This window comes from Podarcis raffonei, chromosome 13 (genome assembly GCF_027172205.1).
Source record: "Podarcis raffonei isolate rPodRaf1 chromosome 13, rPodRaf1.pri, whole genome shotgun sequence".
Taxonomy (NCBI): Eukaryota; Metazoa; Chordata; class Lepidosauria; order Squamata; family Lacertidae; genus Podarcis; species Podarcis raffonei.
In genome coordinates, this window is record NC_070614.1 from 42,276,130 (window position 1) to 42,283,850 (window position 7,721).

The window sequence follows — 7,721 nt, forward strand, 5'->3', positions numbered from 1 at the left end:
GAGGGAGATGATTGAAGGCACATCCTGTCCACTCCTTACACATCGACGCATGACTTAAAAATCCTATTTGCACTGCCTTATCTGCCCCTACAACGTTCTTTCCACTGGGGCCGGTTTGCACAGGGCAATGGAAACTTGAAAAAAGACAATGGGCGACGGGGAGACTGGAGCCACAGGGATCAGCCTGGCTGGGTGCACGCCGGGCCCATGCGCCAGGGGACCCGGCCAATGGGGTCGAGAACACACGTGTCCCAGGTGAGGCGATCAATGTGGCAGGCAGGTTTAATTGGGGCTGCTCAGGGCTGGGAGGGGGGTTCTGTTCCATGCTGCGACTGAGCCGCCTGGGTCATGGGTCGCTGACACAACGGTGCAGTCGTTTTCAAACTGCCTTCTGGGGAAGCCACGAAACGAGCAAGGGGTTGTTACTCCATTAGGAGACCCATCAAGGCAGACAAACTTTTGAAAAAGGCAGCTTCCCCAGCACCCCAGCTGATCTGAGCTGACCTTACAATGCGCTGCCACAAAACAGTCCTGGGTGTCATGATCTGGGTAAGATGTGGGAACTTGTGGGAGCTACTTTCTTCTTTGCTGGAACCCCGAGGTCCACCAACCAGTTGAAAAATAATGTTGAGGGAAGCTGGGGGGGCATAGCCAGATGCAAAATGGCGGCCCATGAGGGGGGGACCAATTACCTCCTGCACCCCATGAGCCACACATACTGGGATGACTCATATGTACAAGTTCAAAGGTGCTATATGTCTGGATTTAATTAGAAGGATTTCTGTACAGTGGTACCTCAGGTTACAGATGCTTCAGGTTACAGACTCTGCTAACCCAGAAATAGTACCTCGGGTTAAGAACTTTTACCTCAGGATGAGAACAGAAATCAGGCGGCAGCAGCGGGAGGCCCCATTAGCTAAAGTGGTACCTCAGGTTAAGAACAGTTTCAGGTTAAGAATGGACCTCCAGAACGAATTAAGTTCTTAACCCGAGGTACCACTGTACTGTAAAAACTCTAAGCAGTATATAATAATGCATTGCTGGGGGTTGGCGTAGATAACCCTCCCAACTCTACATTTCTATGATTCTATGAACATAAAAGCAGTAAAGCAAAGAGACTATTTAAAAAACAACAACAACAAGCAGTAAAAACAGTATTATAAAGACAGGGACTCAGCGGTAAGAGGGTCCGATCTTATGCCACAGGCAAAAAGGATACTGTACAACAAGACACCTGAAGCAATTGATGCATAAATGCTTCATGTATGACTGACTACCTGCCAGCAACAGGAGAGATTTTTATTGCTGCCTCTGCAAACCGGCAATCTCGTTGATTCTTATCTAGGGTGCACCATCAGTTCACGCAGGGCGACAGCGGGGCCTAGCCGGCCTCGCCAACCCTGTGTGAGAACTCATTGTTTACCGAAAATATTTTGCATGGATTTCACCAAGGCACACAAACACACACACACAGAGAGAGAAACAACAACAACAACAGCCTGGCCTCCTCCTCATGCCTTTAGCAGCAGTTTGGTATGGAAAAATAATGAAGTGAGGCTTTCCATGGAGATCATCTGCAGAGGAAGCTATTTTGTTAAGAAAGCGGAGCAGGGGGATAGTGATTATTGTTGTTGTTGTTGTTGTTGTTGTTGTTGTTGTTGTTGTTGTTGTTAACTCTGAGGTGGGGTGCGGTGGAGCTAAAAGCACCATGTCACACTGTTAGTCAAAAGAGCAAAAACTAACCTCAGCAGGTGACTTGATATTTTTCATTTAAAGATGTTTAAAGTAATAAGCTTGTTTGTTTGCTTGCTTGTTTTATACCCTGCCTGCCGTTCCCAAAGAAGCCCAGGGTGGCAAACAAATGATAAAGTGATAAAACAATAAAATGTCTTAAAAGCAACTTATAAAGGGTTTCTTGAAAGAGGAAGGTCTTCAACAGGCTCCAAAAAAACTCCAAAACAGAATTTTAACAAAATGTGCCCAAGCACCTGTCAATAAACCCAGCTTCTTTGCACTCATTGCCCAGAACCCTAGGGAAGGCAGGAACAGTCGTACTTCTTACTGAGCAGTTGAGAATAATGTAATCCCTATTTTCCTCCATATATCCCTGTAAGTAAGCTGGGCTATAGCCTAATTCTATCTATATCTATATCTATATCTATATCTATATCTATATCTATATATCTATCTATATCTCTATATCTATATTTCTATCTGTCTATCTATCTAGCAGTGTTAAATTGTAGACCCAGGAGCCTGAAATTACTTCTGGAAGGGGCTTATCCTCTCCTCCGAAGCTCAATCCACACCAGTGCCCCAAAGAAATGTTTGGAGCTCAGTGGTTCCCACGCAGAAGGTCCCAGGTTCAATTCCTGGCATCCCCAGAAAGGTCTGGGAATGTCCCCTGAAACCAAGTACACAGGGCATTAGCCGCAATCCGTACCTGCCCTGTAGTTTCTTGAGAGATAAATTGCTGCTGGACACGTTTCTCCTCGAATCAACGTCTACCTGATTGGAAAACTTAAGCCAGGCTCATTTAGCAGTTAAGCTGAGGGATGCACATTCAAGGCAGTCTTTGCATGTGTGCAGAGGATTGCTTCATGAACAGGAGTTGGTGGGGTGGGTTGCAGGCAAATCTGACTTGATAAAGAGGGAGGGACAACGACACATGACCTGGCCATATTTTTCAGCCTCTACTGTGTACATACCAGGCCAGTTGAAAGCAATATTTTCAGCAAAACAAGGCAACTCGTTAATCTGAGAGCATTCTCCAGAAGTTATTAATACGTAAAGGATTTGTTTTAGCTCTTGTTTGTATGTTTAAATGAGAACAACAACAACACCCCTAGAGAGCTCGTGTTTTATGTCTCTGTAGAAACGTTTTCACCCACACTGTTTGCAATGGCCTGTGGCGACAAGCAATGCATATTTACCCGTCGAAATAAAATAATTAATACGAGTGCCCTTTTTGGCCTCAAAACTCTTGCTGCTGTTGTGTATCGTAGGCAGGCAGCCAGCCGTCCGACGTGGTCATTTGTTAAGGGCTGGTCCTTGGGATTCTCTCCCATAAAGTTATACAAGGCAGATGGTGGTGTCGGAAAATAGTTTTTATGAGTTGCTCGGCTCTATTATTTGAGCAGCTCTCGGATGCCTGAAAAGGTCACAGGTGGTCCCATGTGCCTTGCCTCTCTTTCTTGGCATAGGGCTGCCAGTCACCTTATTTTTTGGCAATGCTCCTATAGCATTTGTGTTAGAAAACCAACAGGTGAACCACTCCACTCCCTTGGAGCGGACGGTGTCAGGGAGCCCTCCTGATGGAAGCAGTCAGGGATGATGGGATTTGTAGTCCACCAACAATCCTCCCCATATCTAGGTTAAAAGAGTTTAGCGGTGAAGCTCATTCGCTGACTTTGGCCCAGCTGCTCGCTCTCTGTCTTGGCCTAGCCTACCTCACAGGGTTGTTGTGATAATAACATGCGCCTGAGGGAAGACAACAGCCCACTACCTTGAGCTCATTGGAGGAAGGGCAGTATAATCATGTCGCACATAATAAACAGATTGCTCTGTTAAAACTCAATCCATATTCCTTTAATCGAGTGACAGGCCATTCGGGTGGCCATGCCTATGGACTGTATTTTAGGTTTTCCACACTCTCAGGGGAGCTACGTTTTCTAACTTGGCACCAGTTTGGTGGAGGCACGGCTCCCTTTTTTTACATTTGGACTTCATAATGAAACAATTTTCAGCTTTGCAGGGCATGGAGGGGGATGGGATTATCCTCCGCTCACCTCTGCAGAATGAATTCCTGGTTAAAGGCAAAAGTTGGCAACGCAGCATAAAGCCAAACGTTACATAATATGCAAAGCGGCAATTAGATGACTCTCATTTTGGAAGATGTACTAGGGGAGATAGTGATGTAATTAAAAGCAGCACTTACACACATAACTACTACCTTACTGAGAGGCATGTTTATTTCTTATCACATGTCTTTGCTGCTCTGGGCTGCTTTGAGAGGAAGGGCTGAGTACAGATATAAAAGATCAATGAACAATATAACAAATTTTTGCAAAAAAAAATCTCCAGGCTCTGAAAAAAATATTAAGGCACAGGTGACCAATTATTTTCTCACCAATTGGCAGCTTCAGTGATGCAGGCTGGGATTTTTGTGTGCATGGTTCTTTATATTTCTGCAGAGAATTTTACGTTTCGTAAGTTCATTAGTAGCAACAAATGGGTGCCCAATACAAATGCAAATAAGAGTTTTACCCAATGCTAGTGCTACTCTGAGTAGGCCCATGGAAGTTAATGGAAATGGCTCTCTATGACTAACATGAATAACTTAGGTTCCTTAATTTCAGTGGGTCTACTCTATAGCTCAATATTAGAGAATCATAGCAGTCTCAAAGCTTTTAGCTTTGTTTACTACATTTGAGGAGAATAGCTTAGTTGGATCAGTGCTTCATTGGTCTTCAGTGGGTGGGTTGAGGACCCACTATTTCAGCCAAATCTGAGGTGGGTCGCTGTAACAGCAGCACTACCACCGAACAAATCTATGGTTTAAAAGAAAGACAGACAAGAAATGGGTAAAAATATATATGCATGTTTGGGTTAAGTGGGTCTGAAAAGGTTGCAGATAGCTGCTCTAGAGCACCAGAAATTATTCTGAAGGAAATTTCCCTATGTAAGTCCCCTTAATTACCTAGCCACAGGTCAACAATCCAAAAGGAAGGGAAATGATAATGGGTCTGAAAGTATTGCAGGTGCGCAACAGGGACCAGGAACAGGTGGGCCTCTAGATTTGATGGGCTGCACACACACCCCTCTCATCCCTGACCATCAGCTATGCTGGCTGGGACTGATGGGAGATGGACGTTCAGAGAAGGAGTTGGAATCGAACAACATCTGGAGGGCTACAGGTTCCCCACCTCTGGAACACACAGGAAGAACAGAACACATGACTCACGCCAAGACACACACACAGTCAATGCTCCCAGGACCTCAGCGAAGGGTGACCAGATGTGCGCACGCACGCACACAAGCAATGCAGCTACGCCTTTAATAGTTGTGTAAAAGAGGGAATTTCAGCAGGTGAAGCTTTCACAACAACCTACACCTGCTTAGGGAGGGGGTAGTTCACGTTCAGCTCACATTTAAAAGTGAAGCTACCTATTTCTGAAGCAATGCAAGAAAAGAAAACTATTGGTAGCTGTTCCGATTCAGCAGGTTTTCCCTGCGAAAATTTGGACTAGCCGTATATTTCGAAAGGTGCAATTCTCTGAATTTTGCAATGCAGTTCTCCAACCAAGTAAATGTGTGCAATATGTCAGGGTAAAAAGTGTGCCTCAAAAGGCATGCATTAGGTGAAAATGACCTTTAAAAATGTGTTATATATGGGGACATTGGTTTGCAGATGTGTGTATATTAGGGAAAACGGCATGCAATAGTATCTGTTAGGAGAAATTCACACTAAAATGACTTTTTGTTGTTGTTTGTTAAGCAAACTTATGTGGTGAACTGAAGACTGGAAAAATGAGAAACTGAAAGAAACCAAAATAGACAGCTTTGCCCCTTCCTATGCGACCTACTGAAATTCCCTCTTTTAAAGGGGCAGGTGCCCTGCGGGTTTCTGTTTTCCATTGGGCCATGTTGCCTCAGGATTGCCATGTATTCATTGTCAGGTGCCTCCATGACAGGAATACATTCAGCACAAGAATGCAATGGCATGGGAACGAAGAAATAAATAAGGCTCACCTGTTAAATTTCTGCCTGCTGCACAGCATTAAAGTCGAACTCTCAAAGCACTCTTGTAGGTAGAACTGCATCAGTCACAGGTGGGCGAAAAAAGTGGCACCTGGAGAGCTTTTCTCCACAGCTGCAAGGCACAGGGACAGGCCTCGGTGACACACCAACCGGGAGGTCAACCCCAAATCCACTCTTCTACTCACTCAAAAGACGCCGCACAGACCACACACTTGATGGCGGTTCACCTCCCTGCAGCGCTGCACGCCAACTCGCAAGTGCAAAGAGGAACGCGCTCCCGACTGATGTGATTCACATCTGATAAACCCATGGGATGAGGCCTAATCCTTGGGGCAGAATCCATGTCCCCGCCCCCTTGCCATGCTCTTGCACACATGCAGCATGTACAAGCCCACGCACCAGCACCGAAACTCCCGCCCCGCCTGAGGCTCTCTTCTTACAACACCCCTTCAGGTTGTCTAGGCCGGAGGAAGCTTGCAGAAGGCTCAGAGCTTTTTGGCAGGCCGCGTAGGGAGCAACCTGTAAACTGAGTGACTCCACACACCCTGGAGGCGGAAAGCATGTTACCGGCACTTGCTTTGTGGTAATAACCACACACATATTTTGATGAAATAATGAGTCTCACACTCTCCCTGGCACCCCTTCAGCTGAAACTGGTTAGGTGCAAAAGGCGAAATCTCTGCCTTAGAGGGTTGTTGAGTGTTGAGGAAGCTGTAAAAACATTTCTCTGTGAGGGCAGCCAAAACAAAAGGGGAGCTCCCCAAGAGTATACAGTGGTACCTCGGGTTAAGTACTTAATTCATTCCGGACGTCTGTTCTTAACCTGAAACTGTTCTTAACCTGAAGCACCACTTAAGCTAATGGGGCCTTCTGCTGCCGCCGTGCCGCCGGAGCACAATTTCTGTTCTCATCCTGAAGTAAAGTTCTTAACCTGAAGCACTATTTCTGAGTTAGCGGAGTCTGTAACCTGAAGTGTATGTAACCTGAAGTGTCTGTAACCTGAGGTACCACTGTATATATAAACAAAGGTCACAGGAATCTTTCCCCTCCCCAAAGGCTGCTGGATCAGGCCAATGGCCCATCTAGTCCAGCATCCTTTTTTCACAGTGGCCAAACAGAGGCTCATGGGAAACCTGCAAGCAGGATTTGAACACAAGACCACTCTCCCCTCCTGTGGTTTCCAGCAACTGGTATTCAAAAGCACTGCTGCCTCCAGCTGTGGCAAAAGAGCACAGCGGTGGCTTATGGCCATCAATAGCCCTCTCCTCTGTGAGTTTGCCTAATCATCTTTCAAAGACCAATGCGATTGGTATAAAAGGTGATTAATTCACCTGTAAAACGGAGATGAGAGAGAACCATTGGCTGCATGACAACAATAAAAATTTCCCCAAACGCTTCAAACTGTTCAGATGAGATCTGGGTTGCATCCTATTTCATACTTCCATAAACAAAACAAAAAGGAAAACTCCTCTTGGAGTCCAGGGCAGAACATTCAATATTTGGCAGAGGCACCCTCAGATTTAGGGTAGCTCCTATGTAAGTTGTCTTCATTAGGGCTTCCTCCCTTCCTTGCAGCAGCCCCCGATCGTGCTACTACACCCAATTTATACCACTGGTCCAGAATAAGAGAAGATGTGGGGGCTGCTGTTTCTTTCCTCTTGCAGGGTGGACACAGGAAACAGGCCTTGTACTGAGTCAGGGCATTGGTCCATGTAGCTCAGCATTACCTACACTGACTGGTAGCAGCTCTCCGGAGCTTTTCAGGCAGGCGAGGTTCCCAGCCATGTCTTGAGATGCCAGGGATTGAACCAGCGACCTTCTACATCAAGAATGGGCTGGTGCAGGAGCCATATACAATTTTACCCCCCTGTGGCCTCTCTGTCTAGCCCTCAGAAATCTCCCCAGACCTCCTATCCTGAGTAGTTTCACCTAGCTGGAATGTGTCCTTAAACTGTTGCAGA